Source organism: Phalacrocorax aristotelis, chromosome 14 (genome assembly GCF_949628215.1).
Source record: "Phalacrocorax aristotelis chromosome 14, bGulAri2.1, whole genome shotgun sequence".
NCBI lineage: Eukaryota > Metazoa > Chordata > Aves > Suliformes > Phalacrocoracidae > Phalacrocorax > Phalacrocorax aristotelis.
In genome coordinates, this window is record NC_134289.1 from 6,061,295 (window position 1) to 6,081,365 (window position 20,071).

Below are 20,071 nucleotides of genomic sequence, written 5' to 3' on the forward strand. Positions count from 1 at the left end.
TTCATTAAATTTTGCTGTATGAGTGAATTAATGCAATTTCACAAACTGAAACAATACACCAGAGGTGTATAAAGAACTCTTGGGAAAACAGTTATGTATTTGTTAACTTTGTGCCTGGTTTTAGGATTTTAATGTTTCAAGTAAACCACACCAGTTCACCACGCCTATAGCTGTTTTTGATCCAAGAAGCACATGGCTCTGTTTGGTTGCCTTCAACCGTCAAAATCACATCAGATTTTTCTTCCTGAGACAGGCCAGCCACTGTAACCAAACCATTTGTTTATCTTATTCTTATAAATTTTTTAAGGAGAAAAGGTTGATATTGCTAGATACAATGCTAAAATTAAGTATCCTACTAGCAGTGATTTTGAATAAGCAAGGAAAGATCATATCAATAAAAAATAAGTCTCAGCAGTAGATAGGCAAATGGGTGAGAAACAGAAGGCTACCTTTTCAAGAGCTGGTTAGCATAGCTGCACTGAGTTATTAAATGTGAAGTTTTTGTAGGTGTGTGAAATAAAGGCTACCATTGTAGCACTTGAAGTACTCAGAATTCATTGGAATGTCAACTTTAAGGTAATGTGTGCAGCAAACAGCTAAGTTTTGCTTATGAACACAACATACTGTTCTTCGACTCATGTCTTTGACAGATAAACTTTGGGCATAAGCTTGTGAGTGACTTCAAGCTCAGTGTCCGTTGGGCAAGTGGTCACAACCTGTGTAAAACTTGATAGCTTCCACTGCAGCAAACAAAATTATACAGCAGAAGGCAGCTCAGGTGGCAGATGAAGGCTATGCAGCTCATCAGATTCATTATTCCTAGCGAAATTGCTTTGTTATGGGTGTGATACCCTCCAGTGATGTTTCCTACCTAACTTGAAATATATCTATGGGAAGATAGGACCTAATCTATTCTTCAGTTACTACAAATCAGAAAGTAGAAAAACAAAAGCTTTATTGCAACATGGACCTTGTAAGACCTTATGCTGGTTTTGACTGAAAAAGAGTAATTCTCTTCACTGTAGTGCCTACCCTAGCCAGGGACCTTTCCAGCTTCCCGTGGTCTGCCACGCGGGCAGGAGGCCAGGAGGGGTGGGGCCACAGACAAGACAGCTGACCCCGACTGGCCAATGGCATGTTCATTCCGTACCATGTGACGCCATGACCAGTACATTAATGGGGGCAGTTGGTGTGCGGTGGGGTGGTTGTGGCTCGGGGACTGGCAGCATCAGGTCGGTGAGCAGTTATGCTACATGCAGTTTGTTTTGGTTGTTCATTCCTCTCCCCTGCCCCCCGCGGGTTTTGCACATGTCTCATTCTTTTCCTTTTCATTGCATTATTGTTGCTGTTAATGTTTTATTTTAATTATTAAACTGTTCTTATCTCAACCCACAAGCTTTACCCTTTCTGATTCTTCCCCCCATCCTGCCGGTCAGGGAGTGAGCAAGCTGCTGGGTGGGGCTGAGTTGCCAGCTAAACCACAACAGACCTCCACTTAGATGGACTAGCCAAAATTTCAAAAGAGAAGCAATGAATGTTATCATCCATAACAAAGAGACAAATGAGTGATAAATGTAATAATCTAAGGGAAATATATTGCCAACTCTAGGTGGTGGTCAGGAAGATCACAGAGTTCTTCCTTCCTGAAGGTATCAAAAGTCTATGCAAGGAGCATTCAGTGATTGAACAAAGAACAGTAAGGAACCTTATGAAATTTAAAAAAAAGAGACAAATGTAAAACTCTGGCAGCTGGAATGGGAGAACCCCTTGCAACAAACAACACAGGGCTGGGGAGCAGCTCTGCCAAAAAGAACCTGGGGGTCCTGGCACACAGCAAGCTGGGCATGAGCCTGCAGTGTGCCCTGGCAGCAAAGGCAGCCAAGAGTATCCTAAGCCATATGAACCACGGCAGAGGAAGCACACTGAGGGAAATTATCCCCCTGGGCTTGGCCATCATTAGGTCACATCTAGACAATGTATCCATTTTTGGGCTGGTAGAGACCTTAAGGAATTCAACATGGGCAAATGCAGAGACTTAATAAACAGAAGCAAGTTCAGCAGAGGGCTGTCAAGTTGTGGAGCACCTGCCCTGTGAGGAGAGGCCGAGGGAAGCTGGCTTGTTCTGCCTGGAGAAGAGGTGGCTGCAGAGGCACCTGACAGCAGCCCCTCCAATATAAATAAGGTCAACAAGCAGATGGCACCAGGCTCTGCACAGCGGCACGTGGTGGGAGGGTGAGAGACAACAGGAGTAAGCTGGAACGAGAGAGGTTCAGCCTTGCGACAGGGAAAATATTTATCCGCAGGAGGAGAGCCCAGCAGTGGATCAGGTCACCCAGACAGAGTTGTGCAGCCTCCATCCTTGAAAATTTCCATGTCACCACTAGACAAAGCCCTGAGCAACCTGGTCTGCCCCCACAGCTGACCCTGCTTTGAGCAGGAGGTTAGACTAGAGCCCTCTTCAGGTCCTTTCCAATCTGAGGTATCCTATGATCCTATATATACACTTAGAGTTGCCAGCACGCAGTTCCAGAATACACACTATACGCAAAAGTGGTTATAACCAATTGGAGTGAGCAGAAGTCAGATACAAACATAACCAGAAAGCAAGTAAGAAAGGGACGCTATGTAAAAACTGCTTATTACACTATTCAGTTCAGTCAAAAATATTCAGCTGCCCATTGCACTGTGTCTCTAGTGTTGTCCCCCACAGATCTGTATTGCAGGGTTACGTTTAACAAAAGCCTAAATCCAGTAGCAGTTTTGGAACTGATCACCTAAGAGTTTGCAAGAAAGGTTCCAGCATGCATGCATCACTCAGAAGCACCTTGAGGCATTTCCTAATCTCTCTTGTGATATTTGACATAAATTATGAGTAAAACTTCAAAACTCTTGAAGTCTCAACCTTTAAGACAGCTAGAACCACTATCCTAGTTGCACATCAAGCTCAATGCTGAGGACATACCTAAGCTCTCAGTTATAAGCCATGGTGGTAGTTCCATGGAAATCACCAGGACATTGACAGCACATGCCAGTATCTTCACAAGATGAAGGAAAATTGTGTCTGAATTTTGTCACAGGAAAGCATTTGATCATAGCTCTCCCCCTCCTTTCATATCACTTTAAAAGGACTGGCCATAATCTAATAAGCTCAAGCAAGCAGCATATTAAAAAGATGGTATATGTCTCCTAGATAAGGAGGATGTAAATTCCCATTTCAATTTGCAGGTCAATTGCTCAGTTCCACAATTTGTTCTAAAGCTTTATTTCTACAGTAAGTCAGACTGATGGCTGTATCTGGCTAGTGCTAAACAAGTATTTTCAGAGGCCAATGGGTCTTCCCAGCATCCTCTACTCATTCCAGACTTTTTGGTGCGTTTGATGCCCTCACAGCATCTACACTGCTCAGTGGTCCCACACTCCTATTTGAGCCCCAGCACTGCACACCACCAGTGGTAAGGACACTGCAGTTATGTTCTACTGTACCCATTTGCTGTAGTTCCAATATCATAGCTAGCATGTAGTTCCAACAACTACACTTTCCCCAAAATATTTCAAAATTTGGAAATTTTTAACAGGATCTTTTACTAACATCTCCGTGACTGAATTATACAAAAACAAACAAAAAAATCTGCATGCATTAATTGCTGTTGATGAAAACAAGAGACTGCTTCTATTTTCTGTTTTAAAACTCAGAGTGTGCATGTGTTATCACATCAAGGTAATGACAAGGTACTGCATCTCTGCAGATGACAGCTAATTGCTTTTTACAGAGCATTCTCTATGCTGATTATTTGGTATCTGGGCAACTTAAAACACAACTTTATTTGATATCATACTCATCAATGCATGCAGGTTACAATATATGATCTCTAAGAAAAAAGGTGGTTTATGTCATTAAGAAATATTAAGAAAAACCTACTTGTCAGAAGAGTTCAATAGACTATTCTGCTTAAATCTGAAAATCCCTGTGATAATTATATATCAAAACCTGTTTTAGTGGTAATAAATAAAAACACAACATACCCTGAAGAACAGTCTGCTTCTATGATTTGCCTCAAACTGCGTTGCTTTGACAAGTACTTTGTAACCAGCTCCTAAAACGCAAATTTTCAGGGCCAGATCTCCTGAAAGAAAGTATACAGCATATCATGTATCAATAAATGCCTACATTTGAGGGACAATGAGTTTACCTAACAAGTATGCTTTGATAAACCTATGTGCCAGAGCACATCAAATACATTTTTTAATATGGTCTAGTTTTTTGAAATCTATTAAGAGATACCAACATATTGCTAAGTGCAAATTCTACTTTATTTAGTATCCTAAACAGAACAAGGATAATGATACACAATTTTTTAGTATATTTAGTCCTAGGTCACGTACAAACCTTATCCATATACAGATCCACATTTAGAAGCATTTGTTAATTTACTGCACTGACTTGTAAAGCTTCCAGTGAACTTACCAGTCTGCAGGTTGCCCATGATTTTATCTGCTAGTAAAAGCATTGGAAAATATTGATACTGAAATGACAATTTGGTATTATTTCTTCTAGCTACTATGAAGTATATATTTAATATATACATTTAAGAACTTGTTATTTGGATATGCTTATTTAACTGTTGCAACTCTGAAATGTAGCATGAGCTACTGAGGCCCTGGTTATGTCAAGAAAATGAAGTCAAAATAAGAAATTATCCATGTGGGATGGTTTTTCTGGAAACCTGGGAGATTGTCTTTTATTCTTTTGGCTAAATTTTGCTTTGTTCCTTCCCAGCTGATGGAGAGAAACACTGACCTCTGGTGGTAAATCTTCTGCTCTGATTACAGTGGTCTTAACACCTCTTGCTTTCTATTTGCACACAGTGTGCTTCAACAAGTGCAGTCCTGTCTGGCTTTGAACCTGATGATGTCTTTATCAATCCAACTGCTAAATGACATGCCTCTGGCCAGAGGTTTACAACTGTAACTCAGTCTTGTGATAACGAATTCAAAATGCTTTGTCTGTGTAAACATATACGCATTCTACATGGAGAGCAGATGGTGATTAATAGGAAAGACTAGGCAACAAGGATATATTATATACACTAATTCTGTTCCACAAAAAGCAATCTTATTCAGTGCACAGGTAAAAATATAACTTCAAACCCTCCTCCTTCTCCCAACCACCTCACTGATGGTCAAACTCAAGATACACAGCTCAAGCACTGCTGAGTTTAGCCCTAAACAAATAAAACCTGTTGTTGGAGAGCATTCACAGAATCACAGAATGGCAGGGGTTGGAAGGGACCTCTGGAGAGCATCTTGTCCAACCCCTGCTTGAGCAGGCACACCCAGAGCAGGGGCACAGGACCATGTCCAGGCAGGTTTTGGATGTCTCCAGGGAAGGAGACTCCACAGGCTCCCTGGGCAGCCTGTGCCACTGCTCTGGCACCCACACAGGGAAGGGATTTTTTTCTCATATTCAGGTGGAACTTCCTGTGTTCCAGCTTGTGCCCCTCGCCCCTTGTCCTGTCATTGGGCACTAGTGAAAAGAGTCTAATCCCATCATCTTGACACCCACCCTTTAGATACTTATAAGATTTTTTAAGATCCCCCCATAGTCTTCTCTTCTCCAGGCTGAACAAACTCAAGTCATTCAGCCTTTCCTCATAAGGGAAAAGCTTCAGTGCCCTGATCATCTTGGTAGCTCTCCAGTCTTGGTAGTCTCCATTCACAGAAATGGAGACTGAAAGGAGAACTTGAAATTCAGTAATTTCCCAAAAAAAATGCTGTTTCACCACATTTATGGGTTTTGAAATAAATGCAATAGTACCATAAAACATAGTTGACACCTTGCCCAGGCCTAAATTTGGGTCCCTGCAATAATGCACTTGGATATAGGAAAGGAGTATTCAAAAGAGAATTCAGTAGGAGAGTGTCACAGTGCTGCTTTCTCCCCTGACAATCTCCACCTCCATTATTCTGTCAAGTGTTCTGCCTTGCAAGCATACACAACTACTGCATCATCTCTGCACTTGATGCGAAAGCAGCTCCTTGTAAGACGACTATGTTTTACAAGCAAACACCAAAATAAATTAAGCAGCAAAGAAACCTACTCATTTAATTTCCATCCCCCTTCTCCATTTCACAAGTGTAAGATTCATTCAGCACTCCTCTCTGATGTGACCTCCACAAGCTCAAGGTAAGAAAATAACAATTCTTCCAGAACCTAAGAATTTTTGGCAACTAGAGCTGTAATGCTGTGCTTTATTATTTTTTTGTGTTTTTCTTAGCAGAAAGGAGATTGCCCTTATTCTATTATTTTCCAGCTATAAATAAATTATTTATGAGATTTATGGTAATACTTTTTATAGAAAAAGGCAAATTGCATAATATTGGTCATTACAGAAGGCTTTACCTTACAAAAGTTAAAGTATTTTGCTAGTCACCCATGGTATGTTAAGCACGTAAATGCCCCACAAAAAGATATTTCTGTGCATTTAACTTGCAAAAGCATTCCTCTTCATTAGGAAGTGTCCTTCATTTACTAGCATTATGTCCTATACCTCCCTCTATTTTGCTTTCCTCCTTCCTTAGAAAAGAACAGATAAATTAAGAGACATTTGCTGTTCACATGAAGATGGCTTCTTGCCTAAATGGAGTGTTTGGTTCATGACTCCGGGATAACTTGGCTCATTATTTTGCAATTCTTACGCCTTCTTTGAGATATTTTGCTCAAATATAAAGCCAACAAAGAAACAGTGAACCAATTTCAGACAGATTCCAGTAGGGCCAGTGAGACTAGTTTATCATTTCGGAGGACAAATAATAATCATGTTCATAGTTAAGACTTAGCCTTGAGACTTCCACAAAGGAAGACAATTTGCCCATATCCAAACACTGATGCCCTTAATGCCACTTTCTCTTACAGCTTCTGGTGGAAGTTACGCTGCACAAACACAGGCTGCAGATTATGAGGATGACTTATTTCAGGTAACTAATGCAGACGCCTAGTTGATAACAAGGAGACACACTGTGCTAGGGTCCCTCTACAGTCAACATTATCACAGACACCTGCAGAGAGAGATTCATCTCTCCTGCTTGGACTATCTGTATGCATTTGATGATGTACTGAATTATCCAACAGAAATGTCCATTTCCGTTGCTAACTGTACAGAAATCCTAATCAACTACCTGAAACTTGGCCTGTAACATTCACAGAGTTAATATTAAGCTATTTAGCCACAGGTAAGTCCACAGTGAGGCAGTAAAAGGGCTTTCCTTTTTGTTGTGTTCCCCCCTGACAGAAATAAGTCTAGAAACAGAGGAAACACATGGCACACAAGGAGGAAGAGGAAACAGCTGAGAAGGAAGCTTTCCAGATTAGTTTGGACCAAAATTACCATAACTTACAATTCAATTTCACATATGTTAAACCTGTGGCATAGAAGAAAAATAAATGGCTGGGAAGACAACAGGACAATACCTGTAAAAAGGCAAAAAAGAATGGGGTTTCAAAGTCAGGAAATGTACTGTGCAGAGTAGGAAGAAAATAATGCCTTTAAGGCAGTTTGTTTAGACCAGAGAGAATAAAAAAAAGCCCAGAAGAGATCAAAGAGAAAAAAAATAAAGCCTTGGTGAGAGGAAACACAAAGATCTAGAAGAGAAAAGGTAGAGTCAGGCAGCTATTCGGTGAGATCTTAACAATTTATATGGATCAAAGCATGGACTTCAGAAGAGAGTGCTTCTGAACAAGAAGGCAGATTACAGAGCAGATCAGCATAAATGATGGAGAATGGGGAATACAGTTACACAGGATAGAAAGTGAAAAGGAATAGCTCTTGCATTCTTTCTACTAGCTTATGTTCAAAAACAGTACTACACCAAATCAACGCTCTTCAAATTTTGTCCAGCTCTTACTTTTTAGAGTGATTACTTAGTATGTGACTATTTGCTATCATGGAGTATTTATTAGAATCACATTCCATCAACTACCACTTCCCATTATCTTCTCATTAGCCCTTTCTGGCAATGCTTAAACCACCACTGAGGCCTCCATCTTCAAGACTCAATTTTAATGATGACTTCTGTCTAATAATATTATTTTAAAATAACATGGTATAGCCATTTATAAGATTACAGAACAGAATGATGACATATTATGGACATTCTTCTTCTCTCCAAGACTTTTGCAGCCTTCTGCAATTAGAACAGATAAAAAAAAAAACCCTAACAAAAGAAGACATCAGACTGCAAGATATACATACAGTTTTGCATTAGTGATTGAGTAAATTATTTTTCAGTACAATCCAATAAAAGCATGTTATAGGTGGAATTTTGGCTGTAAATAACTGTTAATTGCCAGCATGATCTTCTTACATTGCTTTTTCTAGACAAATCTATTTTTTTGCTAAGATATGCAAGTACAGACACACGTTTAAACGATAATGAACTGAATAGGAAAACTACAAATCATTAAATCCAGTTAATTTAGGAATTTTTGTAAAACATCCTTGGAAGTGAGGTATTCTTCTGCTCTTCAAATGCTGAGGGCAAGAGGCAATCATGATTCACTATAGAAGGGCACCAATACCATTGATTTCTATCCAGTGTACCTGCATTCAGTAACAATGTGAGTGGGTACCTTGTTGCCTTACATATGATCAAAGCTCCATTTTTAAGATCCTGTAGGTACACATAGTAGGAGTCAGCCCTTCCCCAAGCCTTTTACAGCCTAAACCTGAAATGAAGGTTAAAAAAGCATATGAAGTAAATTCTCCAATGTCATAGGCCTGATGACTGCCAAAACAAAGCATAAACAAGGCCCTTTTTAATATTCTATTACCGTTACCATAACATTTATTCATGGTGTTTCCCTAAAGAAGTGCAGATTTGACTTCCCCTGACATCACTGGCAAGTCCACCACTGCATGCTATGCATTTCATGCCTAAATGTCTTTATCAACTTGTCTTGTGTGATTACAGACCTTTCCCTGTTGAGTCATCATGAAATGGAAAGATGAAAATATCCCTGTTGTTATAAACTAAGGTAACTACTCTATTGTAAATGGGAATTTTTTTTTCTTCCAAATCATATCTATCTTGATCTTTTGTTATTTCTTGGTGATTCCGTGTTAAAACTATGTGAATTACAGTTTAATGGAAGAGGCAACTCTACCCATAACTCATATGGCCAAGGCCATAGGAAAGGGTCCCTTTATCCATTACCACCTCTTTACAGCTAAGCTTCCACATGATAAGCATCACTATATAAAAAAATTAATTCTTCTTGTAACCTCATCTACATGATTTGCAAAAACCAGTGAGATAAATTCCTTATAGCTTTTTGATAGAAAAAAATTAAATAGCGACATGAGTAGAAATCTTGTCCCATCCCTTTGGCAAACCTGTCAACATCTCTCTCGTATCCATTTTCCTTTACTCAACTCAAGCATCAAGAACTAGATGCACCACAGCAGGAAGTTCACTTGCACAATTCCTGGAAAATATATTTGATCTGAATTGTGATCTGGCAGGAGTGCTGCCATCTTTGTCAGCTGTTCAAGAACTATCTGTTGTCACTGAGAGACTCCTTGACCCTCTGGTCTCCAGGTCCAACATTCCGAAAAAGCCTTCTTAATTTCCATCACCAACAGCTATTACCAGTAAGGGCAGTTACTACTGATTTCTCTCTCCTTTTTTCCTCAGCAGTTATATCTAACATCAGCTGTAATCCGAGGAATTTACACAGGTCTGAGGGGTTTGAAGAGAAAAAACAACCCTATCTATTTTTCATTACTTCAGAAGAACTGAGAACTTCCAAATTATTTTTCAGGTAACTAAACAAATCTTACCTTTCTAGAGCCTAGACAATGTTAAAGTAAAATTGCATATGGCATTGCATACAGCTGCGGTTTTAAAAATAATTAGAAAGGCCCTGAAAGTAGAACAACAGTTTTATTTCTTTTGAACGATAACAACATCCATCTATCATAAAAGTCATGTGTCGCCTGTATTAAGAGTTAGAAGAGTAAGAAGAGTGGTCAATGAAACACATGGTATTCAGTGTGGAATCATAAGAAGGTATGCTATCATTCAGACAACTTTACAGGAAGAACAGCCACTACTTCAAACAGAGCAATAGTCTACGTGTATGAAGAGTTTTATGCGTCTAGTTAATATCAATGAAGCTAAAATGACGTATTTCCTTGCAGTAGTAGACCAAAAGGAATAACATGAAAGTGCAGTCTAGAATATGGAATACCAGAGTAAATGTACAACATGAAACTAACCACCATAGCTTGCAGCAAGTTAAAACAGAAGCATCTGTCAAAAGCCTTATAAATTAAGATTCAGATCGCAACAAAGGAAATAAATCAACAATGCTAAAACAGGAATTAAGCAAAGAAGCCACTGAAAGATCTCTGCAAGAGACCATTTAGAAAGCATGAGGCAGATGAAAGTTGTTGGAAGTACAAATCACTGTCATAGAAGCAGAAACATTCAACTTTTTTCTCCTTTGAATTCCAGTTTATACAGCTCTCCATAAGCAGCCTTGTTAACTTAATGGTCATTGAAAAGGTGTTGATTAGCCAAAGAAGAACACAAAAACCTTTGTCTTAAAAAAAGTTCTTATCTCTATTCCTTGTAGCATATTTAGTCCTCAGCAGTAGAGACTATGCACAAAAGGTCAGACGAAGATGGTAGCACCACAGGGAAAAATTGGAAAAACAGTTGTCTGAAGAAATACTTGTTCTTGGATGCTCTTAAAGAGGAGGAGGTTGAAAACTCAATAAAGAAATACAATGGTAAACAGGTTACACAGAACAAACAACACAGTAGCAATTTTCATTGTTAGGCTGCAGAAGAGTAGTGCAAATCAAATGTTCTGCAAGCAGGACGAAGACAGAAACAAAGGCTATAAGGGACAATTCCTCTAATGCCAAGCGTAGGCAAGTATAATAATGAGGCTACTATTTTGGCTAAAAATTTGAAGTGGTGATTACAAATGCAATCCTTTTGAAAAGTCAGTTTGGAAAAGAGGAAGAGTGCATGCTACTAAGGTTATTTAATTGAACTATTTAATTGAACTGGTAAGGGTCAGTTTGACACAGTGACCCAGCACAACAGTTTCCATAACAATTCTGGTGATACTGCTTCAGTCAGGGCATGTTCTCTAGGTAAACTATCATTCATTCTCAGTCCAAAGAAAGAGAAAATAAAAGTCCCCTTTCTGTTATAGCCGCATATTTGCATTTTTGTAGCAGCACCATACTGCAAGCTTATGTTCAATTTACCACTCCCAAGATCCTGCTTCACTAATACTGTTTCTTAGTCAGCATTCGCACATTTTATGTTTTCATTGTTGGTTTTTGCACTGAGCAAGAACCTCTTTGTATGCAGCTTGATTACATTTTACTCTGCCAACATCTGCCTCTCTGTTAACTGCCCTACTTCCTACAGCCTTTTACGCCCAGCTTTGCAAATGTTACCAAGCCCTCCTAGATTAATTTTTGTCAGCAAATATGATTGGTGCAATCTTCATTCTTTCCTTCATTTGCTTTATTTTCTCATGACACTCTTCTTGCCAAATTTTTTAACTAATGCACCCATTGCTTCAGTACCTCATGAAAGCCATGCAACTCATTAAATCTATATATATTAGGTTTCCTATTTTCCCTGAATTTGTTACACGAAAATGTTCAGATAAGTAAGGGTACACAAAAGCAGTCGTCATCAAGTGAGTTATATCACAGTCAGGGTATACTCTAACACTATACTCTAACACTGTAAATGTTACATTGCATTTCCTCAAACATATTTTTATTTTCACTTTATGGGTAATTGATGAGGTATCTTCCCCCCCGAAAAATGGGAGAGTCTTATGTATCACTTATTTTATCATCTGTACACGGTTGTGACTGCAGTTCTGCATGCCTGCAACAGAGCATCAAATTGGTCTGTTGGTCACGAGCCTGCTTCCATTCTTCTTTACCTCCTGATGTTCTTAATGAGTCCTCAAAAGACAACTGCCAACAAATCCGAAACCTCTTTTGCCAGTTCTTTACGAATTTTGCTATCTGGTACTGGTATCTGGTACTGCTGCCTTTACACATTGAATTTACAAAAGGCAGTGAAGAAACAAAGTCATACCTGCCATACGCAAGTCACAGAGTATCCAGACTCACTCCCCCATTCCTGCACACTCCAGAACGCAGCCAAAGGGAAGAAGAGAGATTAATGAGCAAAAGAGCCTTGTATTAGAGATACGAGAAAAAGAAGCAGGTTTTGCCTTTAACGAAACTTAAGAACTTTTACTTCTGGAAGTTTAGGGAATGTTTTGGAAGAGATACTTACCTAAGGGAAGAAGTCTCTTTTCCAAACTCACTCCGTGTTTTAGAAATATTTTAAAAAGCAAGAGATACTACCAAGATATCCACACCAGTCTGCAGGTTTGTTGAGGAAAGAAAAGTATCTTCACGTAGGAAAGTGAATTATCAGAACTCAGGAAAGAAAGGAATAACTTCTTAGTCTTACTATGCTACTCTTTGATATGCTGAAAAATTACTACATACAAGAGAAACAAATACTGATATTAAGGATTGATTTTAAGCTTCAGAAATTTTTCTTGCCTTGTATCTCACTAATGAACTGTATTTTCCCCTTTTAACAAAGTGAAGCATAAAAAGTGTGTATTTGACCGCTAGTGGTTTGTTTCGGGACCAGAATATATAGAACTGCAGCCTCGGGTACATAAAGCAGTTGGACTGAAAATATCTCAATTCACTGTAGTAAGTAGTAGAGTATAGCAATATTCTCTCAGAGCTATATGCTGTTCTCTGGTTAATCAATACATATATGGATCAAAATTAAGAGGCTGTTCTTACTCCTACTACACATTGCTTGAGAGAATTTATTCCTGGTATTCAAGAATGTTAAGCAGCCTCCCCAACCAATCACACCAAAAACATGGGCTAAAATGTGAAGGTTCATTGATGTCTTCACTTTTACTTCTTTGCTGAGTATATACTTAAAGAACACAATTTGTACTATTGCATGACAATGAATCAGAATTAGTGTGGTTTTTTTCACAAATCAATTCTTCCTAAACTGAGCAGCAATTTTTAAATGTTAGGAAAACTTTAAAAGTGCAAATATAGATCTCCCACTTCCAGAAATTTTTTGTTTCTTTCCTAAAGTTATTTTCATTTGTCTAGTAGCTCACTTTCCAAAGATGTGAATCTGACTACAACAGTCTTCTATTTTAAATACAATTTAAAAATCTCAGTGCCTTTTGTACCAAAGAAGCTTTGTACCCATTCACAAACTAATTTAACATTAGGGATGTGGAACCCATGTGCTGGTGTTCAACTACAGTTCAAAAATTTAATGTTTAGCACATATACCAAATGTTGAGTTTTGGGACAAACGCAATAAATCAGTGCTCACAGAATGAAATACCCCAAATTGTTCTAATTCAAATTAGATTATACGTAAGGGTGGGCAATTTTACAGCATCTCTAGCACTTTAGGAATTTATAATCTTCTCATACTAACTGTTCTCATAATATCTCATCTATCTAGATCAGAAAAAAAAGGTCTTTTCACTTCTGCAATGTTACATGACAATGTTCGGTTCTAATCCAATTATAAATACATTTCGGCAAAGCTGTTTCTCAAGATCTTTTTACAGTTAATCCCCCTGGAGAGAGCATGCTGGGCTAGCCAGACTTGGTTTAATCCTTTTGGTTGAATCTGAACATTCCACTGGTAACTGATCAACTGTCTCCCAGTCAGTACAGCAATGTGAGATCTTGGCAGCCATCTAGTTCTCATGAAAAAATTGGAAGATCTTTTAGCTAAACTGTAGAGAAAAGGTAGACTTCTACAGAAGCATACTGATGGTAGGAGTGAACCTAATTTATATGTCATTCGCAGGCTAGTGATCTGCAGAATATAAGGAGTGATCACAAGGAGTGATTAGATTCTGAGGTTGCTAGGCCAGAAGAAAAAGGGTAAATGAGTCTGTAATGAATTGAAAAGGGTAAATTAGCACACATTAAATTAGTCTGAAAAGAAACAAGCAAAGAAAGAGTAACCTAACCAACCAGAAACAAAGAGGACAAAAAAATGTTGACAAACCCTTGACACATTAGTTCATATATTAGGAAAGACTACTAGCCATCGTAGTCTCTTCTACACAAATTCATGGATTTTCTCTTGCAAAAGGTTCCCAAACACCCACTAACATGAAGAAAATCTGTTGCATTGCTCTCCCTATTGCAGAAAATTAAATAATCTTGCTTTCGACTGAATATAACCACCTTATTCACAGGCTTTTTCCCACTGTCTCTGGTAAGACTAGTTACAAGTGCAAGGACTACGTTTAGGAGGAAAAAATGCTTACAGGTTGAAGAAATAATATATTACGTTTCAGAAACAGGAGGTGGTCACATAACTACCTGCTTGATTATAATGTATATGGGTAAGAGCAGATATGCCTACATTAAGAACAAATATGAGGTTATGCATTCAGCCTTAACTTTCAGATTTCCCTGCCTAAGTTCCCTGCTTAAGTTACTGCAATGTATAAAAGTTGAATTAAGGAGGGGTGGGGGGTGTCCACTTAACCTAAATACCATTCCTCATGAAATTTCAGGTCCAAAAAAAAAAAGTTAAGATAGACTTATGTAGAAAGGCTTGGGGCAGGTAAAATAACTTGTGGGTTTTTTAAATGTACAAAAATTAGTTCAGTTAGAGTGCAATACTGGGCTAACTCGTTTTACTCAGATTATCTATTCCCAGCTGTTGTTAGGCCCTTTAAAATTACCAGTGACTCTAAAGTTTCCTTGCCTTTCATTTCCTGATTAAGATGTTCTCTTATGCCCCTAAGTATTAAATATTAAATGCTGCAAAAAATCATTTTAGTAAAAGAGCTCAGTATTTAACCCAAATACATTAGCATTACTTAAGTGTTCATGACACCTACAACCAAATACTTTCAGCACTGCTCTCACTTGTAGCTGTGTGAAGCACTGAGCCAGTGGGTTTTGGAGATTTCTCATCTTATCCTACACCAGGACAGTACTGAAAAATTACACTGATGTAACTGATCAGAAAGTGAAACTCCACTGTCTTCATGGAGGTAAGAAGCACATTTTAAAATCAGAACTAACAAAGGCCATACCAAAGACAGACTTGGGGAGAATGGCTATTGTCATGCCAGAGACACTATTCACTTGCTACATAAACAAGTCAGAGCCTCAAGGAGGCTCCCTGGACTTCAGAGCGCTCTTCCACATTTGTACAAGCGTTAGTATGGGCTCCTAACATAAACATTATGAGCAAATCACTGATGCAATATTAAGAGCCAGAGCTCATAAATACGAATTAATTATAAAATTAAGTGTCTTCCATTGCAAAATAAATCCCTTTGACGAATTTTAGATTACAACATAGATTTAAGGAGATTCAGCCATTTTTTTCTGGGAAGCTGTTCTGAAATGTTCGAAACCTATCACTATTGGATCGACTTCCCTGCTACTTAGCCAGAATTTCCTCTTCCTCTGCTGCATCTCATTGATAGATACAGTTATGGTTATATACATATGCTGAAAAATTGTGTCCCTCCTGCAGATAACTGACTTCAGTTTTTAATTAACCTAAGTTGTAATCAGAAAAAGCAACCTTCAGGTTATCATTTAGTAATATTTTGTTCACACATTTGAGTGCTGTAATGATGTATATAAAATCCTTCATATAAAATTGTGAGATTAAGTTAACAATTAGATTAGGCTTCTTTGAGATTTAACAAAGGCTGCCTCTGGACAAACTGATTTCCCCTATTATTTTATACTTCACATTCTAGTCAAAACTAATAGATTCAGAGAGTAAATAACTTTATAAATGGAACTAGTGCAAGGTGGAAAACCAAAGCATGACTCAATTAATAATTATCCTATTTTAAAAAAGTCAAACTTCGGAGGTTTGTGAAACCTTATGAGGATGCAGAGGAATACATAATCTTTGAGGGCTGTCAAATGCTACACAAAGCCTTTATCTTTGTGTACTTGGCAATCCTTCTTAGCATCCTCCTCCTATCATCCTGTTTATAGGATTCCTTACATGTGCAAAAATCTCTCACTGCTGAAGAAGCACTGGCCATCTCTCTTGGTAAATGTCTTGGGACAGACAGCTGTGCCTGTGCACCTAGAAAGCAGTTTGCTCACAATGAGGCCACGGCAAACAAAATAACACCAGTGCCTGTGATCTAAACAGCCACTATCCAGCACAATAAGTGGTGCAGTGGATAGATGTTGGATGAATTAGCATGTAAGGCCACAGAGATCATGAGGAGCCAACTTTTAGGGCCCAAGGCACTGGCTACAGATTTGTACCACCTCTCACTACATCAGAGGAATGGCTTCTGGCAACTCAAGCATAGCAAAATTTAACATCTTTTCTGGAGTCCTACAGGTGTATCTGAACATTGATCTATCAAATTCCCACTTAGTTCATCCTTTCTCTTCCACGAATTGTGACAGATAAAGTTTTGATTTTATTCAAGTGCCTTGTCACAGAAGCCAATAAAATAGAAATTCAAAAAAGTTAGCACCATTCTACAGTTGCTAGGAACTTGAGATCCCTATTAGCACAAGTGGTACTTGTGTGTGAATCATCACATCTGAAATTTTGTAATTTAATTTACACACCTAAATACAACGTTCCAATGCTTCCAATTCTAGCCACTGCTTTTTGGCTATTTTGCTATTAAAGTCTCCTCCTATAGTTAAGAACACTAGAAAGCAGTGGCTCAGGCAGAGCTGGAAAGGAAAATCTTTAGCTGCTCATATTGTTACTTGAATGCTCATAATTCTTTTTTTTTTCCTTTTCAGACAAGAATGCAAACTGAAGAATATTAACTAGGCCCAACCAGATCATTTGATTAGCTACTAACAAGCATATCAGAAATGTATCCTTGAAAGCGTACACTTTCATGATTGGGCTAGGGCATTTACCAAAATAAAAAGTATTTAAAGGACAATGACATTTCACAGCAGACAAGGTATATGTCAGGTACTTTTATACAGAGTACCTGACTTAAGTTTAATTTAATTTGTGCCATGATTTTCCCATGGACAGGTTATACATTTTAACACAATGATAAAACTGATTTATCCTGCTTTGACTATAGCTTTTATCTATTAAGTGATAAATTGACTTTCACACAGGTTTACAGTAGATAAACACAAAATCGTATCAACTGAAAGAAGCCTTCAGATTTTCTCCAACTGCTGTAACAACTTGAAGTGCCAGTGCCCTACAAAGAAATGCTTACTCCAACAGTTAATGGAGGACTGAAATAAATATTTTGGTTAATTTTTTCTTTATAAATCAGTGAAAGTCTGCAACATCAATTACTACTCCCTGGCATAAGCTTTCAGTGGGAATTGTACCAGGTCACACTGAGACTGGTTTCAGTCCTACACTGGTGTGTGAGGCTAAAATAGAAAAGAAGCAGAAAACTTGTGCTCTCACACCACAGATGATAGATAAGCAGTACCAGTATGCAACCAGGGTGATGAAGTTAACCAACCATGGATGCTGCTATACTATCCAACTGAACATTAAGTCTGGGGACAATCAGTGTATTCTTTGATCTAATTAATCATTAATGCAAATGAAACAATAGACAATGTGTTTCTGTCAGAACGCCTCTTTTATGGCCCAACGCCTAATTTTTAGGTCTCAAACCCTCACTCTTAGTGCTTAGGGTCCAAACCTCTGTTTAAGGATTAAAGCCTCACTTTTAGGTAGCAGTGATTCAGGGAATAAATGGTTTGGTGTTACTAATGCAATCTAGTGTAGCTCAACAAATGCTGGGGTCCGGAGCCAAAACTTAGCAAGGATAACGAGGTAGCCTTAACAGGAACAGCCTGCATGATAACTAAAACTTGTTATTTTGGGGGAGTCAGAAAGGCCTCAAGATAATAAGTGCCTAAATTAAGTCACAATGACATCTGACCTTAAGAAAAGCAGATGTACAGAACTATAAAGATAATGAACTGCAGTGCAAACACTGAACTAGAACAGACCATACCTCAAGGACAGTACATACATAATCTCAGAACTGAGTTTGCATGAAAGCAAGGGTTAACTAGCACACACAGTGGGGAAGAGTATATCCTTCACCCAGAGACCCCTGACGACCACGAGGAGACACCAAAAGGCACGCGCAAATGACATTTGCATATGATGGATATGTATATCTTTTATCGGAAAATTAATGAATATGTATGTATATAAAGTGTGTACTTAACCAGCACAATTAGATCTGACAGTATGCACATTAGGAGGAGCAATCCCCAGTGCATCCGGCACTGTAAATAAAGAATGCCTGCCTTTTAACACTACATTGGTGTTACAAGGTTTATTCCCGATATCGGTGGCAGTAGGCAATCTGAAATAGAGTTCATGCCAACAGTCTGCTTTAGTGGAATTATACTAACACTCTGTTCAGACAGATTTGTATCAAAATTCTCCCTACCCTTAGCTTCCACAGAATTAAGTTGGATATTCCATATCCTGTGCACCTCCTTCCTCCAGAGCCAAGCTCCTCTCCTGCTTTCCTCCGCAACATTTCTCCTTTCCTGAGATGATCTTGTCTCATTCACTGTAATTCTTTCTCTGCATTCTTTCTGAACAGGTCTGTAAAATTCTGTTCTTGTTCAACTTCGAGTCCTGAAAATTAATCCCTGGAAACCCAGAATAGTGAGACCAAAAGGAACTAAGAAATGTACAGTGAACTAAGAGGTTCACATGCAGGTTAGCCTGCCCCAAACAGAGAGTTACATGAAAAGCCATCACAGATTCTCTGTGTGATACTGGCCATTCTTCTAGGCAACAACTGTGCAATGAAGTACAATATAGTCTGAAATACTACAAGAGTTTAATGCATTATAAAAAAAACCCAACAACAACACAAAAAAGTCTCTAAGATTCTGACTGCGCTAACACCAGTTTTTCCTAATGAAAGTGAGTATATTCTTTCCAGTCACCCATTACTGACCTGTGTCAGCATCAACTGGTTCGATCTATTTAGCGCAGCTTCTATGTTCAATAAATGACAATGCAACAGGGATGTTGACAGACAAGCTCTGTTCTAGTTTGTACCTTTGTAACACAGGCAGGAGTGGGAGAGAAGGGTTGAGGGAGATTTCAGTAAGGAACTTCCTAAGGAACTAGGAAAGGGAAAATTATAATTGTCAGTCTTGGCCAGAGAAGGAAACTTTTTTGGTTTCCAGCGACTCCTGCTTTGCGAGGATGTATGACTACATTGAGATAAATTGCTTTGAGCATATGCCTGGGGCAAAGGAAGAGGTGTCTGAGGTAGAAGAAAAGAACAAATACAAGTGGGGAAGAAAGAAAGAACCCTCCAGAAGGGCACCCATCGTGCACTCCAACACTCATGATCAGTCCTGGTTTTCTAAGTCAGATGATCCAACAGAATGACAGTACTGTTTGTAATATGTGGGTAATATTTTAGTAATTATTAACAATTAATATTTAAACTAAAACAACACTTGCCTAATAAATGTCAGTTGAAATGTAACAATACAGAAGAGCGAAAGGCAAGCATGCCCGTCGGATTTTGCTTCATGCTCTGATAATGTCAAATATTACCTGTAATTCAAAAGCAGTAACAATCAAACTCGGGGTAAATATGTTTTACTCGGGATTTCAGCAAACTTTGAATAACCAAATGACTCCATGACAGAAAATTAATTAGAAGAAACCAATGATCATGGGTGCTCTAATAAAAAAAAATAAATAAATTCTTCCACCACTGGGCAATTCTCCCCCATATTTTAAGCCAGACTTTTTACTCATTTATGACTGCGTAAAGCTTTTGGTGATCACTGAATTCCCTGTTAGGTGCCATGGAATCACCTCCTATTTAGGGAAGTGACGTTTATTCTTTGATGGTCTTCCCTCCATGGGATAGTTCCCTCTGAACTATCTTTGCCTGTACATATCAAAGGCTTTATACCTACCATATTGTTTTAGCCCTAGACTTGGGTGTGCTGAG

The 20,071-nt window shown here is 38.5% G+C and overlaps 1 long non-coding RNA gene across 1 annotated transcript in view; it reads right to left on the reverse strand.

The window, feature by feature from the left end:
• Positions 1–2,101: 2,101 nt before the first annotated feature.
• LOC142064617 (uncharacterized) overlaps positions 2,102–20,071 on the reverse strand; it is a 55,800-nt gene continuing 37,830 nt past the window's right edge. Inside the window, exons 2-3 of the long non-coding RNA XR_012663168.1 lie at positions 4,024–4,124; positions 2,102–2,253 (exon numbers count right to left, since the gene is read on the reverse strand). This is a non-coding gene — a long non-coding RNA (uncharacterized LOC142064617). The remainder of the gene's footprint in view (positions 2,254–4,023; positions 4,125–20,071) is intronic.